Below are 16,568 nucleotides of genomic sequence, written 5' to 3' on the forward strand. Positions count from 1 at the left end.
GTGGCCAATTAATTGCCACTTAAGGCCTCCTCCTGCCACCGCTGGATGGGCAGATCAGCCCCTCAGGAGGCCATCCAGTAAAACCTGATAGCCTCCTTGCAGGTTGGGGAGGCCCTACTGATTGGGCTCCCACACGGCACCACTGGAGAACATTCCCACCTCACCCCCCCCCCCACAAATGAACCCCCTCGCCTCGCAGGGCCAGCCAATTGTCCCTGGTGAGGCCACACACACCTTAATTCTGGGGCCTTGTCCATGCTGGCTCCTCTCGCTGTATGCAGTCCCAGCAGTGGCCACTGCTCCCGGTGGCGCTGCTGGGGCGGAGAGCTGCTAGTCCGCTGATTGGCCGACAGTTGTTGGAGGCAGGACCTCCTGCCTCAGAGGGGCAGAATTCCCACCCAAGGCCAATTAAGGGCCTGGGCCATGTAAACTCATAGCATGGGTCCCAGGCCCAGCGGAGGTGGGTGCGCCACTGACATTTTGGCTGGTGGGCAGGATTTCCAGCCAATGTAAAATTCTGGTCATGGGACCAGGTTTCACGTGTATATTGAAAACACCCCTTCTTTAATGCTCTCATCCTCGTGTTCAAAGTCCTCCATGGCCTTTCCCTTCCCACCTCTGAAAACTCCTCCGGCCCTACAAAACTCTGCGGACTCTGTGTTCCTTTGACATTTTGTGCATTCACCACCTTTCGTCCTATCATTCGCAGCTGTGCCTTCATGCATCGAAATCTTACGCTCTGGCATTTGTTTTGTAAACCTCGCTACCTCTGCACCTCCAAAGTACCGCCTTAAATCTCATCTCTTTGACCAAACTTTTAGACGCCCCTCCTAATAACTTTTCCTTAAGCTCGATGTCCACTTTTACATACGAACACACGAATTAGGAACTGGAGTGGGCCTCTCGGCCCTTCGAGCCTGCTCCGCCATTCAATAAGTTCATGGCGGAACATTTCCACGGACCCCGATAACCTTCCACCCGGTTGCTTATCAAGAATTGTCTAATTGTACTTCTGTGACGTGCCGTGTTTTCTGCCTTAAAGATGCTATATAAACATAAGTTGTCAATAGACACTGGGAAGGTGCTGGAAAACGAGCTAAGGTAGTTTCCATTTTTAAATAGATGAGACAACTGCAAATACTTTGATACAATGCAGATCAGTGACATCAACTATCAACGGTTGAGAAAAATGAGGTTGAGGAGGACATGGCTGATAAGAATCCAGTAAGCGACAATTAAATTAATTCGCGTGTTGCTGTGGGGATTGGTCTGTTAGGACTTGTACTACTGGGCATGGCCACTGGATGGGGCAGGTGCGACACAGTGCTGCTTCTCCGCGCTGCCGTCTGGGGGCGCCATTGTGACGTGTCTGCATTACTCAGTGCTATCACTGGGTGGCGCTGTGACGATATGGCGGCTTTCTCCTGCGCCGCTGATCGCTCCGGGACCGGGCTTTCCTATCACCGGCTCCCGGGTCGGGTGTTGTGGGATGCGGGGAAAGCCGGTTCACTGCATTCGGGGCCCAAGATGGAGCTTCAGTTGCAGTCGGTGCGGGAACTGAAAAAGTAAAATACAGAAGTGAGAGCGGAGCGGCGCAGAAGAGCAGCTGGAGAAAGCGGCTGCTGGTGAGGAAAATGGCAGCTGGCTCGTTGGTCTAGGGGTATGATTCTCGCTTCGGGTGCGAGAGGTCCCGGGTTCAAATCCCGGACGAGCCCTGTTTTACTTTTAAAGTAGGTTTAATTTTTTTAGAAAAGCAAAATACTGCGGATGCTGGAAATCTGAAATAAAAACAAGAAATGCTGGAACCACTCAGCAGATCTGGCAGCAGAGTTAACGTTTCGGGTCAGTGACCCTGCTTCGGAATTTAATTTTTTTATCATTGTCACTCTTGTTAGGTTTCATTTTGTCTCTGGTTAGGCTGATGCGTTTTGCAAAGAGAAGGAAAAAGGTCGCAGGGCTGGAAATTGTTCTTCAAAAAAAAGAAGGGCTCGTCCGGGATTTGAACCCGGGACCTCTCGCACCCTAAGCGAGAATCATACCCCTAGACCAACGAGCCAGACGACAGTGATACTTTAGGCCAGCCTGTCGGCACTGGTGGGAACAAGCCCACTGCCAGCTTCAGTATTGCAAATGTTCATATTATTCATTATTATTTCATTGTACTGATCATCACAAAGATGCTGAAGCTTATTTCCAGTGTCAATTTTCTTCCTAGAGTTTATTCATTAATTCGCTGTAGGACTATTCCTGAGGAACTGTATTTGCAGCTAAATAATTTGCACAGCCTGCACCACACCTTCCTTTTATAACAAGAGATCCTTTCTCGTTAGTCAGCTGGACATCAAGTGTGGAAACTTGTGGAAGAATCGAAGAGAGCGACTCTCAGGGTTATGGGGGATCAGAGAGAGTGACTGCCAGGGTTATGGGGGATCAGAGAGAGTGACTCTCAGGGTTATGGGGGAGAAGAGAGAGCGACTCTCAGGGTTATGGGGGAGAAGAGAGAGCGACTCTCAGGGTTATGGGGGATCAGAGAGATCGACTCCCAGCGTTAAGTGGGATCAGACAGAATGACTCCCAGGGTTACAGGGAATGAGAGAGATCAACTCTCAGGGTTACGGGGGATCAGAGAGAGTGACTCTCAGGGTTATAGGGGATCAGAGAGATCGACTCCCAGGATTATGGGGGATCAGAGAGAGTAACTCTCAGGGTTATGGGGGATCACGGAGATCGACTCTCAGGGTTATGGGGGATCAGAGAGTACAATTCTTGGGAGAGAACACTTTCCAGGGTGGTAGGGAACTTTTTCATAGGGCCATTCGTTATAATTCCCTATTTCCCAATACGCTGTCTGCTCCTGCCAGTCAGTAAGAATATTTTATAGGCTGGCGCGATGCAAAGGCTCTCAACACCAGGGGACCCAACCTTCCCAACCTTTTGTAAGGCGAATGTAATAAGACTTGCAAACTGAAGATAAGTACCGCGTAATCAAACCTCCAAGAATACATTCTATCAGAGTAGGCAATAGTCCTGAAGATTTTATAAATAAAAACCTGATAACAACTTAATGGTTTACTTGGATAGCAGATTAGTCTAAATAAAATAATTATCTTTCACAATTTCCAGAACTTACCGCTAACAGCAAAGATTCCTACACATGATAAGAGCACATGATGTAGGGGATAACATGTTAGCATGGATAAAGGACCGGTTAACTAATAGGAATTAGAGAGTAGGGATAAATGGGTCTTTTTCAGGTTGGCAAGCTGTAACTAGTGGAGTGCCACAGGGATCAGTGCTGGGGCCTCAACTATTTCCAGTTTATATCAATGACTTGGATGAAGTGACTGATTATCTTACACCGCTTTCAGGCACTAAGCTCTGTCCATGGAGTGGGATGGGATGTGTTTGTTAGGGAAGTAGCACCTGGCTTATGTGACTTACTTGAAACTGGAAATACAAGTAAGTTCTGAATTATATAAACTGGAATACCCTTCAGAGGCACTCCAACTGATTGGCATCCAGGCACAGGGGGATGGAGCAATATCAGGTGAAATAGTTTTTATTTGAAAGGTTAGTTTGAAAATCTAGTCAAGATTGATCATCCAGTTTGTATTCTTCCCTCCATTAAGTCCAAAGGAAATAGATTTAAATGTTTATGGCACGTAACTGATTTAGTCATTCATCGCTAGATCTTGCTGCATCACATGAAAGCACTATCAGGCCTGCCACTGCTCTGCCAAAACTCCTCACTATTCCAGGATCAGCCTGGAAAGCAAAGATCATCCCCGCCCTCTTCTCCACTACTAACCATCTCCTTAATCCTCTTTCCCCTGCCCCCTCCACCAACAACAAGTGCAAGAGTTAATGGACTTCTTCGTCACTTAAGATTAAGACCATCCATTGAGCTACCTCTGCTGCATTCCTCCCTTGCCTCAGACCACCAAGTCAACCTAACCCCCACCCTGGAACTCCCGCCCTAGCCCTGAACCCACATCTTTCTCTAGTTTATTTCCTATCCTACCTCATGCCCTCTCTGAGCCTATTTTTTTTTCATGAAATCCACATCCTTCTCTCTCAACCCATTTCCCCCTGAACTGTTGACCAGCAAGCTTCCCTGCCTGGGCTTGAAACTAGCTGATATTGCTAATGATTCCGCCTCCTCGGGGACTGTCACCCTCCCTTTCAAATCTGCTGTCATCACCCCTCTTCAAAAAGCCCATCCTTGACCCCACTGTCCAACCTCCCTTTCTTCTCCAAAGTCTTTGAACATGTTGTTGTCTCCCAAATTCGGGCCCATCTTTTCAACACCTCCATGTTTTAACCTCTCTGATTAAGTTTTTGCCCCTACCACAGCACTGGAAACAGCCCTAATCAAAGTTACAAATTATATCCTATGTGACTGTGGCCATGATGAACTATTCCTCCTCATCATTCTCAACCTGTCTGGAGCCAATGATATAGCTGACCACATAATTCCTCCTCCTAAGGTGGTCCTCCATTGTCCAGCTGAGTGGGACTGCCCCGCTTGGTTCTACTCTTACCTATCCAGTCGTAAGCAGAGAGTTTGCTGCAGTGGCTTCTCTTCCTTGGCTCCCTCCTATTTCTTATTTACAAGCTGCCCCTTGACGAAATGAGGCAAAAACACAATGCAGGTTCCACGTGTATGCTGATAACACCCAGCTTTCCTTCATCGCCACCTCTCTTGACCCTTCCACTGCCTCTGTTTTGTCAGACTACTTGTTCAACATCCAGTCCTGTGTTACGACCTCAATGAGACCATTAAAGTTAAAACACGAGATATGAAATCCCCAGACCGATTTAAAGAATTACACAAGATTTCACATTTTAAAACTTTTATTATAACAACTAAACTAAAAATCACTATTAACTAAATAGCACTTTGTAAGTAGCTGATACCTCAAATTACAGAGAAAGATATTTTCTTCGCTTATTAAAACATCTGAAAACCTCACACCATATTTTTGCATTACACAGTCCTCCTTGAAGCGAAATCTTTGCAGCTAAAAGTCCCAAACGCCTTGCAGTTGCAATGGCTTGGATCTCGAAGACCATCTCAAAGTCAACGTCCTCTTTGCTGACTTCTTCCGAGCACTTTTGACCTGGACTTCCGTGAATAAGGAGATCTGTGGTAAACAAGTTAGTCTTTTCTTTCTCTGCAAACCTCAACTTCCAAATCAGGCTCAAGTCTTTGCAGTCTTTCTCTGTATCAGTGTTCTGAGAGCAGGTGTTCCCTCTCTCTCTCTCCCTCGTCAGGCTGCCACCGCTGGTTGTTGTCTTCTGGTCTTCCTGACAGCCTGCAGATTTCTCAAAGTCTGTAGAATTTATCTAAAATCAAAAGTCAATATTCATTTGCTTTTTTTCAGCATGCAGAGCCCACAAGTCTGGCCACAGCAGAACCAGCCAGGCCTTACTTTGTTTCTAGGTGTTAGCAATTGCAACTTGCATTTGCATTTTCAGAGCCACTGGCTCCTTGTTTACAATCTGAGAGTCTGGGAAAATGAAACCCATTGTCTGTTAGCATTCTCTGCTTTTCAAAAAGGTCTTTGATTTGGGTTCCTTGTTGTCCTGGCAACCAAGATTCCTGTCTTGTCTTTAAGCAGATTTGGTGTAAGGTCACATGTTTCCTCTGATTCCATCTTACTCTACATTAAAAATCACTGTTTTTAAAGCATAATTATGGTACAAAGTCCAGTGTTCATAACACCTGGCTGAGCAGAAATCTCCTCCAATTATACATTGGCAAGAAAGAAACCATTTTATTCAATTTCTGCCATAAACTCCCCTATCTGGCCACTATCTCAGGTTGAGGGTTCACATCCTGTGTGTCCTATCTGAGCCTGAGCTGAACTTCTGACCCCTTATCCTCTCCATCACAAAGACTGCCTACTTACAAAGTCGTAATAGTGACTGCCTCTGCCTATGCCTCAGCCCAATGCTGTTGAAACCCTTGCCTATGACTTTGTTATCTTTAGGCTTGATGATTACAATGCTCTCCTGGCCTGTAATCTTCCATCCTCCATAAACTTAAACTGATCTAAAACTCTGCTGTCCACATCCTAACTTACACCAAGTCCCATTCACTCATCTCCCTGTGCTCCCTATCCTACATTGGCTCCTTGCCATCAACACCTCGATTTTAAAACACTCGTCCTCCTGTTCAAATCCCTCCATGGTCTTGTCCCTCCCTATCCCTGTAACCTCCTCTGACCCTACAACCCTTTGAGATCTTAGTGTTCCTCCTAATCTGACATCTTGTGCATCCCCAATTCCTTCGTCCCACCATTGGTGGCTGTGTCTTAGATGTCTAGGCTCTAAGCTCTGGAATTCCCTTCCTAAACTTCTCTGTCTCTCCTCCTTTAAGACCCTCTTTAAAACATACCTCTTTGATCAAGTTTTTGATTACTTGTCTTCGTATCTCCTTCTTTGGTTTAGTTTAATTTTTGTTCGATAACCCTCTTGTGAAGTGCCTTGGGATGTTTTACTATGGCAAAGGTGCTATGTAGATGGAAGTTGTTGCATTCAAATTATTTTCAAAAACACACAAGCTGAAGTACAAAGACACAAACTGAATTGGATTGTTTGGAATATGAGGATTAAAAAAAGCTGATACTGGTGTGTAATTAGTACTGATCATCCTGTTTGAAGTGGATCTGTGTCTCTGTTTTTTATATCTATTTACTCACAAACACATACTAAACAACCAACATTACTAAAAACAGATTATCTGATCATTTTGACATTGTTGTTTATGAGAGCTTGCTGTACGCAAATTGGCAATCACATTTCCTACATTATAATTGTGACTACACTTCAGAAGTACTGCATTGGCTATAAAGCACTTTGGGCAATATAAATGCAAGACTTTCTTCTTTATTATGTAGCGCCTTTAAATTAACATAATGTCCTAAAGTGCTTAACAAGAGCATTAAGATATACAGAACTGCTTCCTGACTCAGCATATCAAAGAAGAAAAGAGTGGTAATCATATGTTGGATCTAGTGTTTTGTAGCAATCCTATACTGTGGGACAACATCTGGGCAACAGTGATCACAACATTATAAAGTCTCAATTGGCTGGTAAAGCCAAAGGTATTTAAAATCTACAGTCAATTCCAGATTTCAGAAAGGCAAACTACTAAAATGGCAGAAGATTTGGAAAAGAATAAATGGTTAAACCTATTAGATGATGATGAAACCTATGTAGAATAAAATGGTAAGTTTCTAAGAACAAAATAAAAAATGTGGAAGAAAAATATCCACATAAGAAGCGTAGTAAGTAATACCAAGATGTCTGACTGGTCATGTACAAAGACAAATAAGATGTAATCAAAAATGTTGCTACAAAGTAGGTCATGCAATACTCAACAAAACAAAGACAGGAACAACTAAAGAAAACTAAGGCTGCCATTAGATCTGCTAAATGGATAATGAAAAAGGATTGTAGATAATTCTGGAAGTAATGGGAAAACCTTTTTTCATCATGTGAAGAGTCAGAGAACTGTTAAAGACTGTAATGGACCATTGAAAGATGCTCAAGGACAGGATAGGAGTATGGCGGAAATACTAAATGAGTACTTTCCATCGGTCTTCATTCTTGAAGATGATGCTTGACTGTCAGAATTAAATGATGTTAATACAACTGATAATATTAACATAGATTTAACATTGTTTTTGATAGAATTAGGAACCTTAAAATAGATAGGGCACTCAGTCTGGCTAACATCCACGTGAGAATCCTCAGGGAGATGGGTCAGGTGCTATGTGAGCCTCTTGCCCGTATAGATTGCAGACTCTGGGACAGTTTCCATAGACTGGTAGGAGATTAATATAGTCCCTTTCTTTAAAAAAATGAGGTAAGACTGATCTGGATAACTATAGGCTCATTAGTTTTATGCCAATAATGAGAAAGATCCTTGAGAATCATTATCGATGTAATATATGACCACTTGGAGAAGGACATGTGGACATCCAACGTGCCTTCAAAAGAAGGTTCTCTCTCAAATTTGATTGTAACTTTTTCAACAAGTTGCCAAGATAGTGAATGAGGGACTCCCCAAAAGCTTTTGACAAATTACTGTGTAAGAGGCTTCTTTAAAAGATAAAAATCTCAGGTATTAGTGGCTATCTACTGTGCTGAATTGAGAACTGGCAAAAAGTCTATGCAGATACTGGTTGTAGATGGATTGAATCTGCTTGGAGACACCAGTAGAGTCCCACAGCAACTGATGTTAGGACTATTTAGCATTCTTATTTGTGATCTAGACGGAGATCTTGGGGGAACAATCTGAAAATTTTCAGATATGTGCGAGACTCAGGACTATAGATGATGCTTGAGTACTGCAGGCAGTTCTAGATATGCTGGAAATTAGGCTTGTGACTGACAAATGATGTTTAACTTGGAAAGGTGTGGTGTTATGCACGTGAGCAGGGAGAATTCTGAACATACCTACGCCCTGCAGGAAAAAGTAATGAGCAATGCCAAGAAGCAATAGCTGGAGCAAATATGGTGCATTTATAGGACAATTGACTATAAGACAAAGCATACTATTTTGTCCTTGTACAAGACCTCAGTTAGAATAGTGTGTCCAATTTCAGTCTCCTCATATGGGTGATATTGAGGCTTTTAAAAAATTATTTGTTCATTAGATATGAGTGTCACTGCAAGGTCAGCATTTGTTGCCCAACCTTAATTGCTCTTGAGAAGGTGGTGACGAACTGCCTTCTTGAACCTCTGCAGCCCATGTGGTGTAGTTACACCCACAGTGTTGTTAGGGAGTTCCAGGATTCTAACCTAGCAACAGAGAAGGAGCAGCACTATATTTCCAAGTCAGGATGATGTGTGACTTGGAGGAGAACTTGCAGATGGTTGTACTCCCATGCATCTTCTAGTTGGTATACCTGCTCTTGTAGCCACAGTATTTATATTGTCAAGGAACTGTATTTATTTTCTGCTCTGTTTGAAACATTGTGCTTTTAAGATTGTTAAAAACAGTGTACCTTTAAGACAGAGAGAAGTTTTAGATTTCTGAGGCACAGTGCGCCAACTGCACTTGTTACCTAGGCAACAGCAGGAGAGTGAGGTCACATGGTATAATGTTTCAATTTAACTGTGTGTAAAAACGAGCTCAAATCAGTTTTTAAGAGACACCAGCAAAGCATGCTTACTGAAGGAAAGAGCTATTTCTCTCAGCAAACATTCTACAAGGAGCTACAGGCCAAGTTAATTGCCTAAGGAAGAAAAAAAAACTTTCAAGAGACCATTTGTATTGCTGGTGGCAGCAAAACTCCTTTTCTTTACTTCCAAGCCAGGAAGTCTTTGCTTCAAGATTGACTCTCTCTTGACAGATTGTGTTTGCTGGAATTCGCAATGAAGTTTCCACTCAGAGACTTTAGGCTAAAATCCGAGTTGTCCGATTGCTGTACTCTTTGTTTAAAGAACTGTTTGATGCCTGCTGCAGCCAAAGTGCTTTGAATGCCTATCAAGAAAAGTTTGTTTCATCAAATCTGTGTGGAGACTTTGAGTGGCATTTTATTAATTTTACACTAGGATACCTCACCCAACAGGAACGTAACCCACAAAGATTAACAACCTGGGTGGCGCAGCGGTTAGCACTGCAGCCTCTCAGCTCTAGTGACCTGGGTTCAGTTCTGGGTACTGCCTGTGCGGAGTTTGCAAGTTCTCCTTGTGACTGTGTGGGTTTCTGCTGGGTGCTCTGGTTTCCTCCCACTGCCAAAGACTTACAGGTTGATAAGTAAATTGTCCCTAGTGTTGGTAGGAGGATGGTAGGGAATATGGGATTAATGCAGGAGGGGATGTGGTAGGGAATATGGGATTAATGTAGGATTAGTACAAATGGGTGGTTGATGGTTGCACATTTTCAGTGGGCTAAAGGGCCTGTTTCAGTGCTGTATCTCTCTATGACTTATTCTTATGCAACAGCTAATTTTTAAAACATCATTTTTTAAAAGTTAACCATGATTTTTGAGTGTGTGAATGGGGAGTTAGGTTAAAATATGAAGTTATAAGGTCTTTAGACATAGTTGTGTTGTGTTTAAGATTTAGTTTTTAATAAATAGTTAATTTGTTGTTGTCTAAAGATACTTGGTTTGGTCTGTTTTATTCTGGAGATTACTAGAGGGTTAAATTTGGCTGTTTTCTGGTTGGATGGGAAAACTTTAATAATATGCTGAATTGACAGTGCATTACTCCTGTTTCGGTCGTAACAATATGGCTGGTCCTGTTCTGTTTCTGGTTAATGGTAACCTCCAGGATGTTGATGGTGCGGGATTCAGCAATGGTTATGCCATTGAATATCAAGGGGAAATGGTTAGATTCGCTCTTGTTTGAGAAGGTCATTGCCTGGCACTTGTGTGGCGCGAATGTTACTTGCCACATATCAGCCCAAGCCTAAATGTTGTCCAGGTCTTGCTCCATGCAGGCACGGACAGTCTCAGTATCTTGGCATCATGAATGGGATTGTTTGGGCCTAGGACACTAACCTGAGGAACTCCTGCAGCGATGTCCTGGGGTTGAGATGATTGACCTCCAACAACCACAACCATCTTCCTTTGTGCTAGGTATGACTCCAACCAGTGGAGAGTTTTCTCCAATTCCCATCAACTTCAATTTGGCTTGGGCTCCTTGATGTAAAGAGCAGCCACTCTCACCTCACCTCTGGTATTCAGCTCTTCTATCCATATTTGGCTCAAGGCTGTAATGAGGTCTGGAGCCAAGTGGTCCTGGCAGAACTCAAATTGACCACCGATGAGCAGGTTGTTGCTGAATAAGTGCCGTCTGATAGCACTGTCAAAGACACATTCCATCACTTTGCTGATGATTGAGAGTAGACCAATGGGGTGGTGATTGGCTGGATTGGATTGCCCTTTTTGTGGACAGCGCATACCCAGACAATTTTCCACATGTCAGGTAGATGCCAGTGTTGTCACTGTTGGACGAGCTTTAGAGAAGTGTAGACATAGGGGTGATTTGATTGAGGTTTTTAAGATGAAGAAAATAGATTGCGTTTGAAGGTAGGGGAGTGATTTGCAGAGAGGAAATCAGAGGCGCAAGTAACTATAATTCCACCAGTAACTAATGGTAACTCATTGAAATTGCATTTATAATTAATAGTAAGTGTGCTAAGGCTCAGATTCCCATCATAACCAACAGTAATACAATAACCAATTGAGTCGCCTTCCTTCCTGATTCCCATTCCTGAGCCTCTGTTGCTCCCCATTCACCAACCTCTATCTCTCCCCCATCCTTTGGCCTCTCTCGCTCCCATTCCCTATTATCTTTCCCCATTCCCCGGCCTCTCTCGCTCCCCCATTCCCTTCTCTCTCCCTCCCCCATTCCCTTCTCTCTCCCCAATCCCCCAGCCTCTATCTCTCCCCCATTCCCTTCTCTCTCCCCAATCCCCCAGCCTCTATCTCTCCCCATTCTCTTCTCTTCTCTCCCCATCCCCTTCTCTCTCTCCCCCATCCGCGGGCCTCAATCTCTCCCCCATCCCTTCTCTCTCTCCCCCATCCCCTTCTCTCTCTCTCTCTCCCCCATCCCCTTCTCTCTCTCTCTCCCCCATCCCCTTCTCTCTCTCTCTCCCCCATCCCCTTCTCTCTCTCTCTCCCCCATCCCCCTCTCTCTCTCTCTCTCTCTCCCCCATCCCCCTCTCTCTCTCCCCCATCCCCCTCTCTCTCTCTCTCTCTCCCCCATCCCCCTCTCTCTCTCTCTCTCTCTCTCTCTCCCCATCCCCCTCTCTCTCTCTCTCTCTCTCTCCCCCATCCCCTTCTCTCTCTCTCTCTCTCTCTCCCCCATCCCCTTCTCTCTCTCCCCCATCCCCTTCTCTCTCTCTCTCTCCCCCATCCCCTTCTCTCTCTCCCCCATCCCCTTCTCTCTCTCCCCCATCCCCTTCTCTCTCTCCCCCATCCCCTTCTCTCTCTCCCCCATCCCTTCTCTCTCTCTCTCCCCCATCCCTTTCTCTCTCTCTCTCCCCCATCCCCTTCTCTCTCTCCCCCATCCCCTTCTCTCTCTCTCTCTCCCCCATCCCCTTCTCTCTCTCTCTCCCCCATCCCCATCTCTCTCTCTCTCTCCCCCATCCCCTCTCTCTCCCCCATCCCTTCTCTCTCTCTCCCCATCCCCTTCTCTCTCTCTCTCTCTCCCCCATCCCTTCTCTCTCTCTCCCCCATCCCTTCTCTCTCTCCCCCATCCCCTTCTCTCTCTCTCTCTCCCCCATCCTCTCTCTCTCCCCCATCCCTTCTCTCTCTTTCCCCCATCCCCTTCTCTCTCTCCCCCATCCCCTTCTCTCTCTCCCCCATCCCCTTCTCTCTCTCTCTCTCTCCCATCCTCTCTCTCTCCCCCATCCTCTCTCTCTCCCCCATCCCTTCTCTCTCTCTCCCCCCATCCCTTCTCTCTCTCCCCCATCCCCTTCTCTCTCTCCCCCATCCTCTCTCTCTCTCCCCCATCCTCTCTCTCTCCCCCATCCCTTCTCTCTCTTTCCCCCATCCCCTTCTCTCTCTTTCCCCCATCCCCTTCTCTCTCTCCCCCATCCCCTTCTCTCTCTCCCGGCCTCCAACTTGTTCCTCCCACTCCTGCTCGCGCCCCTCTATGACGCTGTGACGTCACCCAGCCGGAAACGACAGCCGTTGTTTTCACGGAGCGGCGGTAAATTTTTGTGCGCATGCTCTCCCTGAGTTAAAGCCCAAATGCGCAGTTGAAAAAAACTGCCGAAGTTCCGTTCGCCTCCGCCCGGTGACGTCACTGATCGACAGCCGGTGGATCCATCCAGCGACAGAATCTCCGTGACGTCGCCGTGTCGCTGAAGCGAATCAGCGGCGGGCTGTGGGACGGGCTTTCGAGCCGCCTTGGAGGCGGTGGGTTGTGCATACGCGCGAAACCGAAGCAATCGAAGCAGAGTCGTAGCGTTTATTGTGGCTCTTCAACTGTGTGTATTCACAGCAGAATGAGTGTGGAATAATTTAAAACATCATGAGCAGCTGTTGGCTTGGGGGTTTCCTGCTGTTACTTAGTAAGGGAACATGTTATGTGAGGCTTTGTTATGTTTGAAGGTAGATTTTCTGACCGTGTATTTGTTGTGACTTCATGTAAATTTTGCACTGCACTCGTGTTTTGCGTTGTGAGTAAACAGTTTGAAAATGGAGCTACTGTAGTGCCTAGTGGTGATTTTTGATCTTACCCAGTAAGTCTGTGATTCAGGGTTATATAACTGTGAAGAATGATTACTCTGATAACTCAGCTATGGCTCTATAGAGATGTGTAGTGAGGTTGTTCCAATAATTTCCCAATTTGTATTGAGGAACACAATGGGCAATCATAATCCAGTAATAGTATTACCCAGTGACTGGGGTTTGTTACCACACCCAACATTGGTATCACTAATATAAAAGCAAAATACTGTAGATGCTGGAAATAATCAGCAGGTCAGGCAGCATCCATGGAGAGAAATGCAGAGTTAACGCTTCAGATCTGTGACCTTTCATCTGTTCTGCGTGGAAAATATTCTCCTCAATTCCTCTTTATTCTTTCTACCTTGACTACTTTTTCTACTTTAAGTCTATGCCCCCCTCTCTAATGATGAAAATAGGTACTTCCTCTCAATTAAATCTCCCCTCCGCTTCCTCTGTTGCGAAGAGAACAATCCCAGCCTATTTAATTTTTCCTCTTGGCTAAAATTCTCCATTCCTGACAACATACTCGTAGGTCTCTATACCCTCTCTAGTGCGATCACTATAATGACTGTCATGTAGTGACCAGAACTGTATGCAGTACTCTAGCTGTTGCCTAACTAGTGTTTTATACAGTTCTAGCAAAACATTCCTGCTCTTATATTTTATACCTTGGTGAATCAAAAGTCAAGTCTTTTGACCTTTGCAATTTTTGGGCCAGGAAGATACTTTACCTGGCAGGGGAGAACTCTTGATCAGGAAGGAGGCTGTCCCAGGACTAGTGTAATTTTCGAGTTGCGAGTGTGAAAATTGAGGGCGGCGGTGGTGACGACGACGTTTGAGCTCTGCTGGGATTGGCCTAATGCCAATACAGTAACAACAACGATTGAGCTATGGCTGCTGCAAGTACTCGAGACCCACGCCAAGGGGTGCGCAGTACTGTCAGGATGACAGTAGGAAAGTCTACATCAGACCAGTGGGAGTCATTCAAAGAGGAAATAGTGAGAGTTCAGAGCCAACATGTACCCGTTCAGCTGAAGGATAGGACCAACAAGTTCAGGGAACCCTGGATGTCAAGGGATATAGAGGATTGGATCAAGAAAAAAAAGGAGGCTTGTGGCAGATTCGGAGCGCTGTAAATAGCAGAGGCCCTTGAGGAACATTGAACGTGTAGGGGGGTACTTGAAAAAGTAATCAGGAGAGCGAAGAGGGGACATGAAAAAACACTGGCGGGCAAGATAAAGGAAAATCCTAAGGTGTTTTATAAGTATATCAAAGTAATTCATGACAACGCTACTTCATCGGATAACGTCATCAGGATGCGCCGCGTTGCGCACATGCGCAGACGGTGTCATGCCCCTTGCGCATGCGCTGCGGTCCGACGCTCCAGGACTGATTTGCGCATGCGCAAAGGACGCGGTATGCGCATGCGCACACAGTCTATTCATCTCTGCGCATGCGCTGCGGTCCAACCTGCCGGTAAGGTTGTGCGCATGCGCAGATGACGTCATCGCGTTATTTCGTCTTCCTCCCGACGCGCCAGTTTGGCCTCTGCGCATGCGTCAAAGCTTCGGCCCGACTTTTTGAAAGTGGAAGGAGCGGAGGTTTCGTCGGGCATCTTATCTGAATTATTTATTCGTTTTGGAGACTTGCTTCATTTTTATTTGACACAGGAGATTGTTCCAAGGTAAGTTGCTCTGCCTTTGTAAGTTGCTCTGAAAACATTTCCATTGTCTGGGCCACCGCATGTTCTCCAGTCCCTGTTGTGAGTTGCTCTGAAAACATTTCCATTGTCTGGGCCACCGCAGGTAGCAGGATGAAGGCACAGTGACTGTGATTTCTGGCGCCAAACAGTACACACTGCAGATACATGATGGCCAGGCTACCTGCAGCTGCATCTTCTCCATTCAGACTTTGTTGCCCTGCAAACGTGCTGTTGTTGTGCAGAGGCATCTGGGTCTGCCTTTGGACAGGCTCGCCCCCAATTGTCGCTGGCGTGCATCTTAGACACCAACGACGACAGGCCGTAGAGAGCCGCGGGGAGCGAGCGTGCGAAGACCTTGGTGTCACCGGGTCCAGGGACTGGCCAGTAAGTCTTTTGCTGCACTCCTCTTCCGTTCCGCTGCTCCCCCCCCCACTCTCTCCCCTTCCTCCCTCTCCCCCCAGCTCTCCCCCTCCCCCCTTCCTTACCCCTCCCTCTCCCTCTTTCTCCCCCCCTCCCTCTTTCTCCCCCTCCCCCCTCCCTCTCTCTCCCCCCCTCCCTCTCCCTCTTTCTCCCCCCCTCCCTCTTTCTCCCCCCCCTCCCTCTCCCTCTTTCTCCCCCCCCTCCCTCTCCCTCTTTCTCCCCCCCCTCCCTCTCCCTCTTTCTCCCCCCCTCCCTCTCCCTCTTTCTCCCCCCCCTCCCTCTCCCTCTTTCTCCCCCCCCTCCCTCTCCCTCTCCCTCTTTCTCCCCCCCCCCTCCCCGGCACCGCTACCGCTGGTCTCCCCGCGCTGCTCTCCCCGGCCCCCGCGCTGCTCTCCCTGGCCCCCGCGCCGCCGCGCATCCAGGACAAAGCAGCCCGCTTGATCGGCACCCCATCCAGCACCTTCAACATTCACTCCCTCCACCACCAATGCACAGTGGCAGCAGTGTGCACCATATACAGGATGCACTGCAGCAACTGACCATGCCTCCTTCACCAGCACCTTCCAAACCTGCAACCTCTTCCAGCTAGAAGGACAAGAGCAACAGACGTGTGGGAACACCACAACTTGCAAATTCCCCTCCGAGCCACACACCATCCTGACTTGGAAATATATCACTGTTCCTTCACTGTTTCTGGATCAAAGTCCTGAAATGCCCCTCCCTAATAGCAACGTGGGTGTACCCGCAGCAGATGGACTGCAACGGTTCAAGAAGGCAGCTCATTATCCCCTTCTCAAGGGCAGTTGAGGATGGGCAACTAATGTTAGCCTTGCCAGCGATGCCCACAACCCATGAAACAAATAAAAGAAAGTCCTCCAACTCTGCTGCCCGTGTCTTTACTTGCACCAAGTCCCATTCATCTATTATACCTATGGCTCGCTATCTTACATTGGCTTTTGAACAAGCAATGCCTTGGTTTTAAAATTCTCATACTAGTTTTCAAATCGCTAGATGGTCTTATCCCTCCCTATCTCTGTAATCTTCTCCAGCCCCACAACCGTCCAAGATATCTGCGCTCCTCTAATTCTGGCTCTTGAGCATCCCTGATTTTAATCGTTCCACCATTGGTGGCCTTGCCTTCAGTTGTCCTTTCCTACTTCTCTGCCTTTCTACCTTGCTTTCTTCCTTTAAGACACTCCTTGAAACTTACCTACCTGTTTGACCAAGCTTTTGGTCATCTGACT

At 46.5% G+C, this 16,568-nt stretch overlaps 1 protein-coding gene and 2 non-coding genes across 7 annotated transcripts in view; 2 read left to right on the forward strand and 1 right to left on the reverse strand.

The window, feature by feature from the left end:
• The first annotated feature begins 1,396 nt into the window (after nt 1-1,396).
• LOC137374571 (transgelin-3-like) overlaps nt 1,397-16,568 on the forward strand; it is an 83,694-nt gene continuing 68,522 nt past the window's right edge. For 3 of the 5 annotated variants that reach the window (XM_068040863.1, XM_068040865.1, XM_068040867.1), the window contains exons 1-2: nt 1,397-1,625; nt 4,996-5,149. The gene's annotated coding sequence lies outside the window, so the exon portion shown is untranslated. Of the gene's footprint in view, nt 1,626-1,716; nt 1,731-4,995; nt 5,158-16,568 lie in introns of those variants that run through there. The other 2 variants (XM_068040864.1, XM_068040866.1) reach the window with 2 other exon arrangements.
• trnap-cgg (transfer RNA proline (anticodon CGG)) lies at nt 1,644-1,715 on the forward strand. The gene has a single exon. It is a non-coding gene; the product is annotated as a tRNA-Pro (tRNA).
• On the reverse strand, nt 1,985-2,056 carry trnap-agg (transfer RNA proline (anticodon AGG)). Its single transcript has one exon. It is a non-coding gene; the product is annotated as a tRNA-Pro (tRNA).

This window comes from Heterodontus francisci, chromosome 10, assembly GCF_036365525.1.
Source record: "Heterodontus francisci isolate sHetFra1 chromosome 10, sHetFra1.hap1, whole genome shotgun sequence".
Classification (NCBI taxonomy): Eukaryota; Metazoa; Chordata; class Chondrichthyes; order Heterodontiformes; family Heterodontidae; genus Heterodontus; species Heterodontus francisci.